The sequence below is a fragment of the Podarcis liolepis genome, assembly GCF_965112155.1.
Source record: "Podarcis liolepis genome assembly, chromosome: 4".
Lineage (NCBI taxonomy): Eukaryota > Metazoa > Chordata > Lepidosauria > Squamata > Lacertidae > Podarcis > Podarcis liolepis.
In genome coordinates, this window is record NC_139558.1 from 52143991 (window position 1) to 52162710 (window position 18720).

General features: G+C 44.2%; 1 protein-coding gene across 1 annotated transcript in view; it reads left to right on the top strand.

The window, feature by feature from the left end:
* The window catches only part of DSCAM (DS cell adhesion molecule), a 322782-nt gene that overhangs the window by 204772 nt on the left and 99290 nt on the right, over positions 1–18720 (top strand). The window lies entirely within an intron of this gene.

The following is an 18720-nucleotide window of genomic DNA, read 5'->3' on the forward strand; positions in this document are numbered from 1 at the left end:
TTCAAAAATCACCAAAGTCTTCAAAACCTCAAAAAAGACTACCACACCGCGTGCTATGAGTTGCTCCTCAAAGTCAAGTCGCAACTTCACCTCTTCAAGCAATACACCCTGGGTATTAACGGTTTTAAGAAAAAGGAAACAAACTTGCAAGACGTTTTCGTCTTGCGAAACAAGCCCATAGGGAAATTCGTCTTGCGAAGCAACTCAAAAAACTCTTTTGTCTTGCGAGTTTTTCATCTTGCGAGGCATTCGCCTTGCGAGGCACCACTGTATAACCAAAACTATAGTAGCTCTTGAGGCCTTTTACAGGAATTTTGGCTGGGTCATTGCCCTCTTGGCAGTAAGGTAAAGGTAAAGGGGCCCCTGACCATTAGGTCCAGTCGTGACCGACTCTGGGGTTGCAGCACTCATCTCACTTTATTGGCCAAGGGAGCCGGCATACAGCTTCCGGGTCATGTGGCCAGCATGACTAAGCCACTTCTGGCAAACCAGAGCAACGCACGGAAACACCGTTTACCTTCCCACCAGAGCGGTACCTATTTATCTACTTGCTCTTTGATGTGCTTTCGAACCGCTAGGTTGGCAGGAGCAGGGACCAAACATCGGGAGCTCACCCCGTTGCAGGGATTCGAACCACTGACCTTCTGATCGGCAAGTCCTAGGCTCTGTGGTTTAACCCACAGCGCCACCCACGTCCCTCTTGGCAGTAAAGGTCAAAGCTAACCGTGTTTACCTCATGCTTCCTGGGATGCACCAAAGTAGATTTTCTTGCCTCTGTGTGTATTGCAGATGTATGCATGTTTATTCAGACACAAGTAGAGACAGATGAATCTGTACATTTCGGTTTCTCTTGGTTTCTAATTTTTACATTCTTAAGTTCAGTTCTCCAAATTTTCACATTGGTTTCTGATTTTTTAAGAATACCACATCCTTGTGAAAATTCAGCATTTCACTACAAATTTATCTTGAAATATGCAACTTGGTATGCTGTTTTGCCCAAGAGGCACATTTTTGCAAAGCATTTTTCCCTTATATAATGCATATTGTATGCTATCTTTGCAAATACCTGCATTTTTTTTTGCACACTTTACCCTCCCATGTGCATTTATGTACACATTGCTTGTATGGAGAATTGCAATGCAGAATTCAAAGAAGTACAAATTTAAAAGAATGCTTCTTTTTCACTTTGTATGTTTTTTCAGAAAGGGTGATTAGGCAGGTTTGCCTATAAATGACAGCTGAATCGAATTTCTGCCCCATCTCTACTCCCATGTAAAGGTGTATAGAGTTGCAACCTCAGAGATGGTTGGTGGGAGATTTGGGTGGGTGGGGTTATGTGCTAATGCTGACACCATTTAACTTTGCCCCATTTTGAAGGGGGGGCTACAAATTGTTCCTTGCTTCAGTGGCATGATGAAGCATAAATTCATGAATAAATCTGGATTAATAAACAGACGGATGCCATGCAATGTCTGGTACAAAAGTGTTTTAGCGTTTTAAAAGGTGAGGAGAAAGAGAGAGACAGCGTAGATGCTTGAAAACAGGAGGCACAGCCAGGAGAAATGGCAGAATAAAAGATGAAACAGATGGAAGAAATGAGAAAGCAAAAGTAGGGGGAGAGGAATATTCAATATTATGCAGACTTCATATTGTTTCACTTGTGTGACTGTGTGTGAGAGGGAGAGAAGGAGAAACTGAATTTTGATCTCTTAAATAAGTAGTCTCTTTTCTATGCAATATGTATTTTCTCCATTTTTTTCTCCATATGCCTGCTTGTTCTTCTTTTTTCAAAGTCCTGGTTTGCAGGCCACATTAAACCATAGTTTAAAACAAATGAGCACCATGCTAGTTCACGCTAGTCAATTGCTGCGGTAGTGCTCCTCCTCTGTTTCTTCTGTACTGTGGATAAAACAAACATGAGTCTGGCTTCTCATGTCCTCCTGGGCTTGTGGCTTGTTTACTTTACTCCAAAGAAACCACGAGTAACCAAGGTTTGTTCTTGGCTTACCGGTGTCTGACATCGGTAATGGTCTAGATGAGAGCCAATAAACTGAAGCTCAATCCTGATAAGACTGAAGCACTGTTAGTGGGTGGTTCCCTAGACCAGGTGGATGGGAGACTGCCTGCTCTTGAAAGGGTTATACTCCCTCTAAAGGAACAGGTACATAGCCTGGGGATGCTCCTGGATCCATTGCTGTTGCTTGAGGCCCAGGTGGTCTCAGTGGCATGGGGTGCCTTCTGTCAGCTTCGTTTGGTGGCCCAGCTCTGTCCCTACCTGGACAGGGATAGCCTAACTTCTTTGGCCTATGCTGTGGTAACCTCTGGGTTAGATTACTACAATATGTTATATGCAGGGCTGCCTCTGAAGACAGTTCAGAAACTTCAGCTGGTGCAAAAGTTGCTCACCAGAGCAAGAGGAGTTGAGCATATGACATTTATCCTGGCCTGACTGCACAGGTTGCCAGTTGGTTAACAGTCCCAATTCAAGTGCTGGTGCTGACCTATAAAGGCTCAGGACCTCAATACTTTAAAGACTGCCTCTCCCCATCTGCTCCCTGGTAGGCTCAGAGAGCGACAACAAGAAAACAAGCCTTTTATGTGATGGCTCCTTGTTTGTGGAATGCTCTCCTCAGAGAGACTCACCTTGTGCCATCATTACGTGTCTTTAGGCATCAGGCAAAAATAGTCTCTTTACCCAGGCCTTCAGTCATTAAACTATCTATGGCCTTTGAAATGTGGGGGGACAGTTACTATGATATTTTCTGTGGTTTTTGTTACTGCTTTTTATTATTATAAAATTATATTATATATAAATTATGTTTTAATGTGGTACACCACCCTGGGATATTTGGATAAAGGGCAGTATATAAATTGAAGAAATAAAATAAAATTTACAGTTGGCTGGGGGAAACAAACCCCAAACCAGGGTTCAGACAACGCAAGCCAGACTCTAGCTTTCCCCATCTACATGAGACAGAAGCAGCAGAAGAGAAGGAGTAGGCGTCATGGAATCCTTTTGTACATCATGCATCAGCATGCTGATAGTTTACATTAAACTAAGGTTTAATGAGACGTGGGAACTGGGCCAAAATCTACTCTCACTACTCTCATTTTTCCTTACTATTGTTGTCCTTAAATGGCCTTTCATTGATTTGATCCTCGCCTCCCTTTCCTCAGCTAAACTTCAAACTTGAATGACCTCAGTGATTAAACTGCCATATGTAGATACCGATGACTCACAAATCCACCTCTCCATTCCTGATTTTCTAAAAGACAGGCTGATGCAGTTTGCTTTCCACTCAGGCCTGTTGTTTATCTCCAATAATTTAGTTTTGAATGCTACTCTTCCCTGCAAAGTTCAGTAAAGCAAGTCATGTTGCCAACTATATACAAGCCTCATTGACCTGACCTAGCCTATCGGACTCAGTTTTGGTAACAGAATGTTGGTTTTGGTGTGATTAGAAGCAGGAGTGGTGAATGCACAGTCTTTCATGCTTCCGCCTCGGTCCAGTGCTTGGAAAGGAGGGTTGCTGTGGTTCTTTGGGACTCTGGCCAGGTGTGGCCTGTCCTTCCTTCCTTGTTGGGCTCAGCAACCCAGCAGCTGCATGCTTTGAAAATCTAATTGCAAATTGGTCCTGGTGCGGGGGGCAGAATTGCTTCCTTTCTTATAAAATTCCATTTCTCAGGATTTAATTGTATTGCAAAAATGTAAGTAAAAAAAAAGACAGACACACAGAATTATGATGAAAACCAGACACCCTTTTATTCACAAACACCTACCAGATGAAGTCACCTGTTTACAGTGCCATAAACACCTGGAATTTGCTCCCTGGGAAGGGCCATCAAGTGACCTAGCCTTCAGGCTACAAGAGGATGAAACAAGATGTTTGATTCAAATGTTTGATTCAAACAGCATGATTGACAGTGGCACTTTGGGTGGGATCTCCGTGTTTAGCATTTTTGTATTGAATTTATTATTATTATGTACCTCTTCTTAATGGTGTTCACATAGTATTTGATTTTTTTATTATTATTAGCTGCTTTGGGGCACCTATGTGGAAAAGGCAGTCACTTTATTTTATTTTTTTAAGTACTAGGGGAGGTACTCAACTAGGTGTTACTCAAAGTAGACCCACTGAAATGGATGAACATGAATAAGTTAAGTTCATTAATATCAGTGAGTGTATACCCTGAGTAGAACTTAGCTCAGGGGTCAGCAAACTTTTTCAGCAGGGGGCCAGTCCACTGTCCCTCAGACCTTGGGGGGTGCGGACTATATTTTTTTTTGGGTGGGGTGAATGATTTCCTATGCCCCACAAATAACCCAGAGATGCATTTTAAATAAAAGGACACATTCTACTCATGTAAAAACACCAGGCAGGCCCCACAAATAACCCAGAGATGCATTTTAAATAAAAGGACACATTCTACTCATGTAAAAACACCAGGCAGGCCCCACAAATAACCCAGAGATGCATTTTAAATAAAAGGACACATTCTACTCATGTAAAAACATGCTGATTCCTGGACTGCCCACGGACTGGATTTAGAAGGCGATTGGGCCGGATCTGGCCCCCGAGCTTTAGTTTGCCTACCCATGACTTAGCTGAATACCACCCATGGACACAACTCTGCACATCCAGTGGGAATGTGTATGCCCATTGAAGAAGATACTTGTTTTATCTTTTTTTGTGAAGTGAGAAGTAGACTCCAGCAAAAACAATGACCCCAGTGTCATTGTATTGTTTGGTGTGGCTCCATCATATATGTATATTCAGCAGTAACAACCCTTAAGTTTGCTTGGGATTACTGCCAAAAAAGTGTGCAAAGCCTTAATCAAGCACACTGCTAAAGTCTACATTTCTGTGCAACTGTTGGTAAGGGAAAGTTGGCATTCATTTCTCTTGCCGATCTCTGTGAGAATAATAATTACTTTAATTAACCTATCCCAAGATCTTGCAGTATAACTAGGGGAAACAACATTTCTCGGCTAATGGGTCTCAAAACAATGGGTCGTGCACCTGAGCTGAGACAGATTATTCCAATCTTCCCTTTAGAATTTGAGCCTGTATTTATATTAGGCTGCCCAGTCAGTTTAAGATAAAAACAGATCCATATGCTGTATCCAGATGAATTGCTCTTGCAGTCTTTAATTACAGTATGCTCATGTTAATGGTGCCATTACCAGGAGATAACAGTCTCCCCAGAGCCACGCACTGAAGTTGTTTCCTGCGAAAACAATTGTATGTGATAAAGCAGCTTGTCTTAAAATGTCAAAAGAAACCACAAGGTGCCTTTAAGACAATCACTGTGGTTGAAGGAGAATTTACAGTGAGTCAAAGATGTGCGTAGTCATAGACAATGCCCAATAACTTATTCTAAAGCCAACGACATGCAGAGGTAATGATAACATGTTCAGCCGATATGAATTGATTTTTCAATTGCATGCTGTAGGTTAGCACTGCTTTAACATTCTATTTTCCCCTACTGTCGGTGATGGCTGCGGTTCAGGCAGCGAGACATTTATTTATTGCAGTTGCTATCACTTTTCATCTGATGCCAGATTGGGCGCTCAAGACTGACGATTCTGAAGGAATCTGAAGTTTGGAATCTCCAGTCAAAATTTGCTTTGATTGGCTCACAAACAAACAAAAGCAGGTGTGCAAACCCAAGCCCAGAAACAGCATGAAAATAGTGTGGATTTTGCTTCCTCAATTGATTCCAAAGTGAATTAAACAGAAATACCACCTTTGACATTTTGGTAGGAATTCAATGTTGCACTCTTCCAATTATTTTGTCAGTGCAAACATTTCAGTTTGTCCTGTGCAACGATATCTCCTCTTTTCTCCCGTTTACACTGTTCTGAGGTTTTGCCTGCCCACCCCCCACCCCTGAGTTGATTGGGGGGGAGGTGAAGGGGGAAAGTCCAGTTGCGCTAGCAGGACTCATTGTGCTGACTTCCACTAGCATACTTACTTAGTTGAATCCAGTTCTGTGTCTAGTACTGACACAGGAGCAAATTTTGTTGAAAATAGAAGTTAAATAGGGGGGAAAGCGCCTGTGTTCATTCACAAACAGCCAGGAAAGAAATTGTCATAGCAGTGTGTTGACAAGCTACCCAGAGGGCTTTACTAAGCTGTTATGGTGGGACATAGTAGATAAGTAAACTAAGCCATTTATTATTACTGCAGCATTTTTCAACACTATCCCAGCAGCAACTGAAGGTTAGAAAATTTTTGGCTCAAGTACTGTAGTGTAATCAGATTCAGCTAATGATCCAGCCTTTTGGTTACTTCACTTGAATTGTGGATCCAAATATGCTATTGACCAAAGAATTATTATTTGGGCTTTTTTAGTTATAAATGATTAGCTGCATTTTACCTTACGCTTTCAGGTATTACCAAGCAATGAAGGCAATGGCCTTGTACCTTTCATTGTTTCTGAGAAGAAACAAAGCAACACAAAAGTCATCTCCATTTAAAAAATCCAAAAAACAAAGCAGGATATTTCTAGAAAGCTATTTGTTCTGGAGAAATGTAAGGCTGGAACTGTGAGCTCTGTATTAATAAATGCCTTTATTCTACGGTCAAGTGAGCCAACAGCATACAGCAAACAGCTACAGCTCAGCATCCTTTCATATTTCCCAAAACCGTTTGTGGCAGGGCCCTATCAGAAAGGCCCCACGTTCCCCGATTTTGTGTGCATGTATACAACACAACCATCCTATACATCAGTTGCGACTGGTGGGGCAGAGCAGCAATGTGCACCTGACTTTCGAACATGGAGGTCTCTGCCAGTAAGAGGGAGGGGTGAGGTGGTGCTCTTCTTCTGATAGCTTCAGCATGAGATGGGGAGGGGAGGTGGTGGGGAGAGCAGTGCTGATCACCCCACTGCTTCTACTTCTCAGTTATAGACAGTGACCTGCATGTTGGGAAGCCAGATTTGCAACACCACCTTGCTCTGCCTTGCCAATTGTTACCGTCTTACATGTCAACATAGAAGTATTGTAAGGCTCATCGACTTCAGTGGGGCTTATATGGGATTGCAGCCCCAGTGTGGTGTTAAATTCTCTTTGCTCTCTTGAGTGACTGCAGCCTAGCACAGTGAATGTTTAAAGACAGTACAAAATTACAGATTACTTCCAAGGTGTGTCATCCTTCATCAAGTCTAGCTGTCTACACGAGCTATTTCCAGAAGTCATTCTGGCAGAATTGGAAACTTTAATGGGTCACCTGTATTAAGAATGGGAACAACTGAACGAGTCATTATGTTTTCAGTGTACAGACACAGAGTAGATATCGAGCACAGGTCTGAAACTCAGGTCTGTAGTTTGATTTCAGCTATTTTGATGTAGTTGCTGGTGCTTCTCCCCAACTAAACATGTGAAAAGACTTTCATGGCCATACAAGAAGTGTCCCCCCCACCCCCTGCCGCATTGGAGTTGAAATCTTTGAGCAAACATTTGCCCACACACATTAGAGATGTATCTGCAATGTTATTGAACATAATTATCTACTTAAAAGCTGTTGCCACATATGGATTGAGTGGGAAGAAGCCATCCCATCCCATCTGTTAGTTGAACAACTTGTACTTGGTGAATAATTAGAGCCCTTCTTCCCTTTCATTTCTCTCGACCTGCTCCCCTCCCCATCTCATGTTGAAGCTATCAGAAGAAGAGCATCATTGGCAAGCATCAGTAAAGTTCTGTTGCCTTCTACCCTTGCAACAGAAAGCAAATAATACCACAGCAGAACACAGACTATATGGAGAGCCAATGTGTGTGCATCAGATAAAGCTCTACGGCTGGGGGAACCTGCGTCCAAATCCCCCATTCAGGCCACAAAGCTGATATTGAGTCAGTCCCAAAGCCTCTGTCCAACCTGCCTCACAGGGCTAGGGGACGATGACCATGTGCGCTGTCTTGAGTACCTTGGAGGAAATTTATGGGGTATAAATGTATTCAGATATCTTTTTGAAATGGCTGAAAAAACAAAATACCCCCCATAATAGATATGTAAATGTAAAGGGACCCCTAACCGTTAGGTCCAGTCGCAGATGACTCCGGGGTTGCTGCGTTCATCTCACTTTATTGTCTGAGGGTGCTGGCGTACAGCTTCCGGGTCATGTGGCCAGCATGACTAAGCCGCTTCTGGTGAACCAGAGCAGTGCACAGAAATGCCGTTTACCTTCCCACCAGAGTGGTACCTATTTATCTACTTGCACTTTGATGTGCTTTCAAACTGTTAGGTTGGCAGGAGCAGGGACCGAGCAACAGGAGCTCACTCCATCGTGGGGATTCAAACCGCCGACCTTCTGATCAGCAAGCCCTAGGCTCTGTGGTTTAACCCACAGTGCCAAGTCTTAAAGTTTTGCCACTATGATGTCTGTCGTCAGGTCAGGATCAGTTGAAAAAAGCAAGGTACTTTTACATACATTGCCTGCAACTGCTGTGGGAGAGCCACATATATCAATACTGCTCTGGGTTGACATTTTAGAGCACCCACCAACAAGAGTATGCAGTCAGATTTCATGTTGGCAGCAGACTTGGGATAGCTGCTCTCCACTCATCCCTTTATTTATACAGCATTCAGATCAGATAGTCTTCCCAGGGACTTACTAGGCAGGGGTCAAGCTGACGTATTAGGTATATCTTTCCAAGACTGCAATCCTCTACTGGGAATAACCCCCTGACATGTACAGGATTGCAGTATTTGTAACTTGTACTCTGCATTTGTCACACACACTGGTCTGGGTGCTTGGGTACATCATAGATGGAGAACCTTCAGACCTCTCTCTCTCTCTCTCTGGCCCTTGGGACTGTCCCCAGGCCACACAAACACTGGCCTTCTCTGCGTTCTCCTTGAGTGTTTTTGCCTAGCTGAAGTGTGTCCTTGAACTCTGCTAATGCTTCTTTGTTTCCTTGATGGATGATAAGAGAAGGGGGTGTGAGTGTATGTCGAAACTAGCCTACCACTGGCCCCTGGAAAGTTGCCCAGAAGGTAATGTGGTCCTTTGGTTGAAAAAACCTTCCTCACCTCTGGGGTACAGTATCTAAGAATGCGAGATGCTTATGCTTGTTTTACATGTTCTCTCTCTTGTTTGGAGGCACAACCCACTGCTTCTGCCCAAACTTGGGGAATATTTGGAAACGTACCAAGGAAAGCAGTGACTGCCTTCCACAAAACAAGGACTATTTCAACAGGGTGAAAACAGCTTGTTGTCCAGTGAATGGCACCCAACTTGTTTGTTCCCTTCCCATTTTCCCTCTAAGTGCTGTCTTTATGTTGTAACTCTGCCCATGGCCTGTTATTAAAATCTCAACAATGCCAGTGATGTGCTAATGGCCAAAGCTTTGAGGGCACAAGGGGAACTTAAAACAAATTATAATCTTCTCTCCTCTTATGATACAACCTTTTTTTTTTTTTTTTTTTGAGATAGGCAGCTTTTTCTGGGTAATAACCACCCTATAAAAGAGAGCTTCTGTAATTATAAATAGGTGTAATTTAATAGGCCAAGTCAGTAACCATGTGTCAGAATATTGAATAGACTACCAAAGGGAATTGGGTGTTTTTAACTGGCATAATGGAGTATAGAGCATCTTAACATTAATTCACTGGTTTGGACCAGTCTGATGGCACCATCTGGCAACAGCTTGGTGCTTTCTCTCCGTGACTGTTTATTGCAACTGCCTTACAAATGCCTCTTTTTTTTGTTAGGTTCTGCTGTTCTCCACTTGCCAGCCATAGGGATACATTGTTAGTTGACACCAGAGCTTGGAAAAATATTTTTAAAAGAAGCTAGTTCTAGATCAACATGTCCATAAAGGAATCAATCCCAGTTCATATCAGTTCAAGGTTAAATTCAAACATTCCCCCAAAGGATGCTCAGCAATTTTATTCCAGCATTCAGAACATTACAAGCTGCTATGCTGAAGTGTAAAATACACTTAAGACTGAGAAAACATCAAAACACACAGTGGAGTGTGAATTGTTTAATTCATTGTTTCCCAACAATTATGACCTTTAAGCTGAAAAGCCCAAAGAGTCCAGAGAGTTAAAAATAATGTAAGAGAAATTAAATATGAACTGGAAATCATTCAAAGTTCTACCCCAGAATGAACTCAATTCACATTCAGTTTACCCAGAAATTGTGGGAACTACTTTCAGGTGTAGTTCAGGGATTTTTGAATTAATTCACTGAACTTCATTAAATTGAACAAGTTCATTCTAACCACTGGCAGCAGCACAGTGCTGGCTGCTGTGCTGCGGAAGGGACTGAAGTCATATGGAACTGGGTTGCCCGCAGATTTCAGGAAATCTATAACTTGTGCTAAGTAAAGATGTGGTTGTGTGATCTCTTTCTATGGCACAGCTCTGTTGTTCGAGAGAGACTAAACTGGTACAAGCGAATGATATGGCCAATTATGTATTAAGCATTATTGGATGTGATGACTCATTTCAAGCTTCGCATGTATCACACTTCTATTTTTACTTACTGCTCCCTGACTTTGTTTTATAAAGATTGTATCCCATTAATGTAAAACATCTTTTTTAAACAAACAAACAGAGGGCTTCATAGATTTTAGATAATGTGCAAGTTAGCGCCGGAGAAAATGAGCCTCCAGACTTGTTCAATGCGTTGTGTCCATTAGATGGATAGCTATAATTTTCTCAAGCCCAAAAAGCATTGCTATATTTGATTCTTTTTCTTAGCCACCGCCCAGTGGAGAAGCGCACTCACTTGAAAACTGGACTACTGTAAACAATAATGAAAATAAAATTACCTGTTGCAGGTGTAAAAATCACATGTCCTCCTGTAAATATATTTCACATCCCAGTGCCATTTCGGAAAATATATAGTCTATCCCATCACAGATGCTAAAGGGGAGGGGCGCGGATTGGACCTAATCTTAAATAATCATCAAGGCTAAAAGCAGCTGGGAGGGAGAGGTGTTTTAGGATGCAATCCCACCTCCCAATTTGAACTGCTCGGGGGAGTTAGGGTTTTGAGTATGACCTCATTGGTGCCCAGCCACTGCTGTTGAGGAGTGGTTCTCCACTGCTGCCACAGAGACCCCTGCTGGAGCCACAGAAAGCCCAGCAGAATGAAGGACTATTGCTAGCAGTATTCCCACCAGGGGCAGTCAGCACAAGGCCCTAAAATAGTGCATGGTGAGGATGGAGCAGAGCCAGTCGTGGTTCATTCCCTGGAGGGACCCAGCTCAAGTCTGTATCATGTTAGATCTAGTGCAGCCAAAAAAGCCTGCCACTCCCTTCCACCCTGACTGACAGGAGCTGGCAGGACTGGGAGCGTTGTGGGTCTGGGGCTGTGTGCCTGTCCAAGATTGCTGTGACCATACACCACCTCAGCCCATCTGGCTTCCACCGCTTCTCAAAAATCATTCAATTTCTAGTTGAGACTACAAGATATTGTGCTGCTTTTCTTCATGAACTGACCACCAAAAACTGAACAAGTTGTTGAGAAAAGCAACCAGCACGTTCTGTTTTAGTATTTTGGGGGGTTGTTTGGCGGGAGAGGGGGATATTGGCAGGCATTTGTTCTGAGGGCAGAGGAAAAGATTTGGGAGACCCAGACACATTATTTGCAGTCATATTTGTTGTTTGGGAGGGGGTGTGATTTTGCATTTTGTCAAATTGTATATGGTATGCCCATATTTGTAGAGCTTTTTTTGCTTGTGCGCTCTCTATCCATTTGCTTTCTATCCCCATCCAGCCATGCAAAGGGCCATCTTTTGCAACTGTAAGAGAATAGGTAGCCAGCACAGGTTTTGGACCATGAGAAAGTAAAACGATTCACTAAAATTCTCTGCTAATGGCCGTATCCTCAAGATCTCCTAATATGACTGTAAGGCATTACCTCTCTCGCCCTGATCCAGCCACAGTGTTCCATGAGATGGTCACCTCCAGGCTTGATTATTGTAACTCACTCTACGCGGGGCTGCCCTTGAAACTGACCCAGAAACTCCAGCGGGTGCAGAATGCCGCGGCGAGACTCCTTATGGGGTCCTTGCCGCGGGGTCACATTCATCCAGTGCTTTACCAACTGCACTGGCTCCCGGTGGAGTTTAAGGTGCTGGTTTTGACCTTTAAAGCCCTATGTGGCCTAGGACCCACATACCTACAGGACTGCCTCTCCTGATATGGCCGCAGAGGACCTTAAGGTCCACAAATGACAACATTTTGGAGGGCCCAGGTCGCAAGGTGGTTAGATTGGTCGCAACTAGGGCCAGGGCCTTTTCAGTACTGGCCCCAACTTGGTGGAATGCTCTGTCACAAGAGACTAGGGCCCTGCGTGACTTGACATCTTTCCGTAGGGCCTGCAAGACAGAGGTGTTCGGTCTGGCCTTTGGTTTGAACTCAGTCTGACCCTTAAGTTTCCCTCCCCTTATGGTTTTGTTGAGGCTGCATTTTAAATTGCATTTTAACCTGTACAGTGGTGCCTCGCAAGATGAAATTAATTCGTTCCGCAAGTCTCTTCGTCTTGCGAGTTTTTCGTCTTGCGATGCACGGTTTCCCATAGGAATGCATTGAAAATCAATTAATGTGTTCCTAGGGAAACCGCCTTCAGACCAGGTCCGGGGACAGTCTGTCCCCGGGACCTCTTCTGAAGGCTGGGGTTGGGGGGACAAGGGCTTTTCTTCCCACCCCCAGCATTTTAAAAAACCCCGGGACAGCGGAGGACTTCTCCGCTGTCCGGGCGATCTTAAAATGCTGGTGGGCGGCATTTTAAAATCGCCCCGGGACAGCGGAGGACTTCTCCGCTGTCCGGGGCGATTTAAAAGCCCCTGGGAAGGCAGGCAGGGGGGACAAAGACTTTTGCCCCCCGCCAGCCTTCAGAAGAGGTCCTGGACCTCTTCTGAAGGCGGGCGGGGGGCGAAAGTCTTTGCTCCCCCCCCGCCTGCCTTCAAAAGCCCTCCGGGACAGGCAGGCAGGGGGGAGCAAAGACTTTCACCCCCCGCCCACCTTCAGAAGGTGTTCCCTCCCCACCGCCCGGCTTCGGAGCACCGTTCCAAAGCCGGGCGGCGGTGGGAGGTGTTCCCGCCCCACCGCCCGGCTTCGGAGCACCGTTCCAAAGCCGGGCGGGGGCGGGAGGTGTTCCCTCCCCACCGCCCGGCTTCGGAGCACCGTTCCGAAGCCGGGCGGCGGCGGGAGGTGTTCCCGCCCCACCGCCCGGCTTCGGAGGAGCCTTCCGAAGCCCGGCGGCGGCGGGAGGTGTCCCCGCCCCACCGCCCGGCTTCGGAGGAGCCTTCCGAAGCCTGGCGGCGGTGGGAGGAGGTGTCCCCGTCCCGCCGCCAGGCTTCGGAGGAGGTCCGAGGAGAGTGGGGAAGACGCGCTGCGCTTCCCCGCTGTCCCTGAGATTTCCCTATGGGCTGTCGTCTTGCGAAGCAAGCCCATAGGGAAATTCGTTTTGCGAAGCGCCTCCAAAACGGAAAACCCTTTCGTCTAGCGGGTTTTCCGTCTTGCGAGGCGTTCGTCTTGCGGGGTACCACTGTATTTTAAATTGGTTTTTCCCCCTATTATGTTTTTACTGTAATTTTACTGTTGTTAGCCACCCTGAGCCCAGCTCTGGCCGGGGAGGGTGGGGTATAAATAAAATTTATTATTATTATTATGATTATTATTATGATTATTATTAAGGTATACTGTTTACAGAAAGGATGTGACAAGACCACTTTATTTAGAGCAAACGCTAACACACATTAGGGATGAAAAAAGCCCACCCATTTCAGTTGCCTCAGGGCCTAGTCTTGAGATCTCCTGGGCTTTTCTGTAAAACCTCATACCCTTCAACATTCCTTAGCTGAAAATAGGGACAGTTCTCACTCCTCTCCCCCAACTGACTTTCCTTGATCCCCCATTGGCCCTGTGGCAGAACATTTCCCATGAGAAGGGCGAGTGCTGCTGCTGCTGCCGCCACCACACCAATGGGACACAGCAGACACACGCTCCACTGTCCTAAGAAAATCCCTTAATGCCAATTTTATTTTATTCTTTGGTAGGTTTACCAAAAACAAAAAACAACCCCGCACCACACATAAATAAATACATTTTAGAAAGGGGCAAAATTAGACACGGACACACAAAGCATGAAAAAAAAAATCATGCACAGCAGGGCCTCAGTGGTGGCAGCTTCTCCTCCTCCTCCTCACTCACTCTCCAGCAGCTGCTCCAAGCTGCCCAAGAGAGGACATTGGCGGCAGCAGCCATGGAGAGGCAACGGGATGCTTTCTTGCTGCCTCCGCCACTCAGGACGAATGCCGGCTTATCCTCTTCCCCAAGCTGGGGAAATAGAGACATCCCAGGATCAAATTAGAAGCTGGGATGGTTTTCGTAATTCTGGGACTGTCCTTGGAAAATCGGGACACTTGGAGGGTATGAAACTTAGCCTGCAAGTTCTGCAGACCCTGGTAAACCGAGGCACACAAAACCTGCATTAGGTTCCCATAACATTTTCCACATTACATTAACATTAATGCTCACTGTTTGCTTCTCATTCCCACCCACCATTTGCATGGAGTCTTCAGAAAGGTACCGATAAAGGAATTATGCCTTTGGATGGACAATAGGTCCTCCAGAACCTCAATTAAGCCCCTCTCTCTGAGCAGATATGGTTGATTTTTACAAAATTATTCCTGTCCTCTTGGGTTAACTTGTGCAGGGTCCTTTCAAAAGCGCTCCACTCTTTCCCAGCGAAAGGGTGAGCATTTTCTCTCCTGTCTTAGGTTTCTTCATAAAGTGCGTACTACTAATAAATGAATTGTGAATGACTTTCCTGAGAAAAGGCCTTATTGGCTATTAGTCTAGCTTGTTACTGAGCTTGCTGAGCAGTTTTCTGAACTGATGCCATTCCTCATGAATCTCCTGAAGCGTTTACGAGAAAGTCGCTGCAGGGAGCAGAGCTGTCAGCCTCCTCCATTCCCCCGTTTTTCTTTTCTTTTTTTCCTATCGGTTATTAGGAGGCTCAGTTAGGCAAAGTGGAAAATTGTGCACACATGACGATGCGGAATCAAGTCACATTCATTTCACAGCCCTGTCAAAGACTAGAGAGAGAATGAGAAATCTAAGCTGCTGTGGGTCTCTGGTGTGTTATTTGAAGAGAGCAGCTTGTAATGTACAAACATGAAAAGGGCTCTTGCATGAAAAAAGGAAGAGAAAAACCTCGGGAAAGGGGAAATACTTGCCTATAGTGAATTCAGGCAAAATGGGGGGGGGGGTCCTAGACTTTATTTTGAATATGTCTTTTGATTAAAATTCATAGTTGTCACATAAAATAAATCACCTCCTTTTCCTATAATGTGACCTGAAACTGCTTCTAAGTGAATAAGATATGAACTCTAAATGTTCACAGTCTTTACCCTGACACATTCAATCATATCACAAGGCGCCAGCAGAGCTGCCAAGCTTTTTGAGTCGTCGTCATTCTTGTTACAGCTTAGCAGCACATAAGACCAATCCTAGCTTGGAAACATGTGTTTGGGTAATACTTATAATCAAAGAAAATTTATTATATAACTCTTAAGAAGCCAGAAGAAATGGTGGCTTAGGACACGCCAGCTCCATCTCGATTCCAGGCTGTTTTGTAAGGATTAAGATTGCCCAGTGTCCAGGCTTTGGACTTCTGCTGAACATATTTGTCAGGTCTAGACATTGCACCACACACTCCCCTCCCTGTCTGCTGGCCTCTTCTCTGCTTTTTGGAGAAAAGGTAAGCTGCAACAGAGCAATCAAAACTTGTTACAGTGGTACTTCAGGTTACATACGCTTCAGGTTACAGACTCCACTAACCCAGAAATAGTACCTCGGGTTAAGAACTTTGCTTCAGGAGGAGAACAGAAATCACGCTCCGACGGCACGGCAGCAGCGGGAGGCCCCATTAGCGAAAGCGTGCCTCAGGTTAAGAACTGTTTCAGGTTAAGAACTGACCTCTGGAACAAATTAAGTTCGTAACCCGAGGTACCACTGTACTAGCATTGCCAAGGCTTTGCACAGGGGCGGAGCTAGCACCACAGCCACAGCAAGAGCTGGATGGAAATGGGCAGATTGGCACCCGCCGTGGAAACAACTCCACATCCAGCAGCTCCCGGAGAATCTCAGACTCACCCCACTCTTGAAACACCTTGTTTAAGGGCTTCCCATCAGCTTCTCCTGGCAGGAATATTGCTGGTGGGCTTTCTGCCCGCGCATGAGGCAGGCAGGCAGGCAGGACGGTTCCTTCCCCAGTGTCCCTCCATTTGCAGAGGACTCAGGGAGATCTACTGGGCTGGCCAAAATGGGCAGAAGGATGCCTCCCCTCAATCCAAACCCCCTGCAGCCTGAATGTAATAAATAATAATAATAAACTGCTCTGCAGTTGTCGTTGCTCCTGTTGTTTTAATCAGTATTTTTAATGGCCCATTGTTTTATGTGATTTTTACATTTTTGATCCTACCCTGGGATTCATTGAGAGGTAGGGAGGCCTACAAGCATTCTTAATAAACAAGAAACCTTGCAAGGAAATGATAAGCCCTCTGCCCTCAAGCTATGAAACGTTGCTGGGGAAATGAAAGTTTTTTCTGCAGCTAGTGTTCCTGTGACTAAAGCTTAATAAGGACAGATTTTAATTCTATGAATATTATGGGCGTTTCTTCTATATCACCAAGTGACACAGCAAGTTCCCCCTCCTTTCCCTGTGCCGTTTTGTGGAGCTTTTTAAAGACTCCACCCCTTTCTCTAGTTTCTTTTTCCTTAACAGCGGAGCTCTCTCTCCCGCTGTACCACTTGCAGGGGGCTCTGCACCAGTCCTTTGCATGCAGATTTCATTGCTGAAAGTCAAAGGCCACTATCATCCAAAAATAAATCAAACACAGCATCCAGTATTCAAATAAGCATGAATAATCAAGTACTGGCAAAGCTCTTTCCAGGCTCTACAGAAATGCTTCTGCCCTTTCACAGAAATTTTCTTTTCTTTTCTTTTCTTTCTTGGTGGAGGGGGCATTGAAATATATTTGCACAGGTATTTTGAGGTGTAAAAAGGTGAGTCTTGTTATCTCACTTCCCTGCTTTTGATAGAGTGACTCTGCTTTTGATAGCAGGGAAGTGAAATTGGCAAAGCTCTGAGTAAGGCATCTTTCTCAATCTATATCCTACCCACAGGGACAGGATTCAGTGTTGAGAGGGATTTGTTTGGGCGGGGGTTGGGGGAGAATTGCACAAGGGGGGAAATTGTGTTCTGGATATCCTTTGTAGGATCATCTGGATAAGCCCTTTAACTTCACCAGCCATTGCTATGGTGATGGGAAGCAATTTCTGATAGCTGGGTTAGTTATAGAACTGCCTCTGAAAGGGGGGGGGTATGTGTGTGTGACATTTTAAAAACTTATATAGCCTATAATTGTCATATTTTGAAGAGCAAAAAAGAGGAGACATTTGCCAACTTCTACTTTTAACTATGGATCGCTATGACGACTCTCATTTTACATACCCATGAAAAAGAGGATGTGTCCTGGAAAAAGAGGGTATATGGCAGCCCTAGCTTTTGTAACTTGGCATTTACCCCATTATTTTAAATGAGGGAATACACTGCTAATTCAGCCCTGAAGGTTTATCATTACTGTGATTTCATTTGTTTGTTTTTTAATAACTGTATATTACGTTATATCATGGGACTTTATGGTGACTGGTGGCTAAGAAATCTTATAAACAAATAAGATAAATAAATAACTAAATCTGTAGCTAGGGAGACTTCTTTCCAACAAATATCAAATGAACATTCTTCAGTGGGTGTCGCAGCAGTGAATGGTATTGCCAGTGGGTGGGGCTAGTCCACAGGACCCCACAGTTCCTTCCATGAATTTATTCTACAGTGGGGGTCATGTACAATCAGCCTGCAGGCTATATTTGTGCATGTGAATAATAGGGGCCGGATTGTACTAAGTGAGTCTTATTTGTTGTGGGGTTAACATATTTCAGAAAGTAAAATTCCGTGGACACAGGAGTTGTTTGAGCTATTTTTTTTAGGAAATTCACCCAAAAACCAACACTTCTGACACGGGTTGCCATGCCATACACCCGGGTTTTCCTGGACATTTTTACAGATTTTTGAAAATTATGTCCAGACGCTATATATATTGAGTTTCAGATGATATCGTTTATCGTATTTTTAATGGAATATGGGAATGGTATTTAATTTTATTATATCTCTTTTAATGTTGATGTTTAATAATCAAACAGTAACTTGACAGCAAGCAAATAAAAACAATTCTGATGTTGCGGAATGTAATCAGCTGACAAAGTCTTAGATATTTTATGTACAGTATAAGCCTTATGGGAGAAAGGTAAATGGTTGAAAATGGTTCCTAACAATGCTTGGTTAGTGCGTATCATTTCTCATCACAAGTTTTCCCCAAGGTTTCTCTGTATTGTTATCCATGTGAGAGCCACTTCTTAAAGCAGAAGCCATAGCTTTCAATCTTGCGAGCTAGTAGATCAGTTTGTTATCCATAGGGTTGACATGCAGAAAGGACATGCCACGGAACGTTGGCATTTCAAAACAGCAATTAAAGTTATTCATTTAAAAGAGGCTATCCATTCTCTCCATGAATGCCTGCTTTCCTTGCAGGGGGAGGGGGGAAGTTCAGTGCTGTATTCTATCTACACCAGGTGGTTTTGTTTTTCTTCAGCTGATATAAGCACAAAACTACAAAATGAAATGGATTAGGTG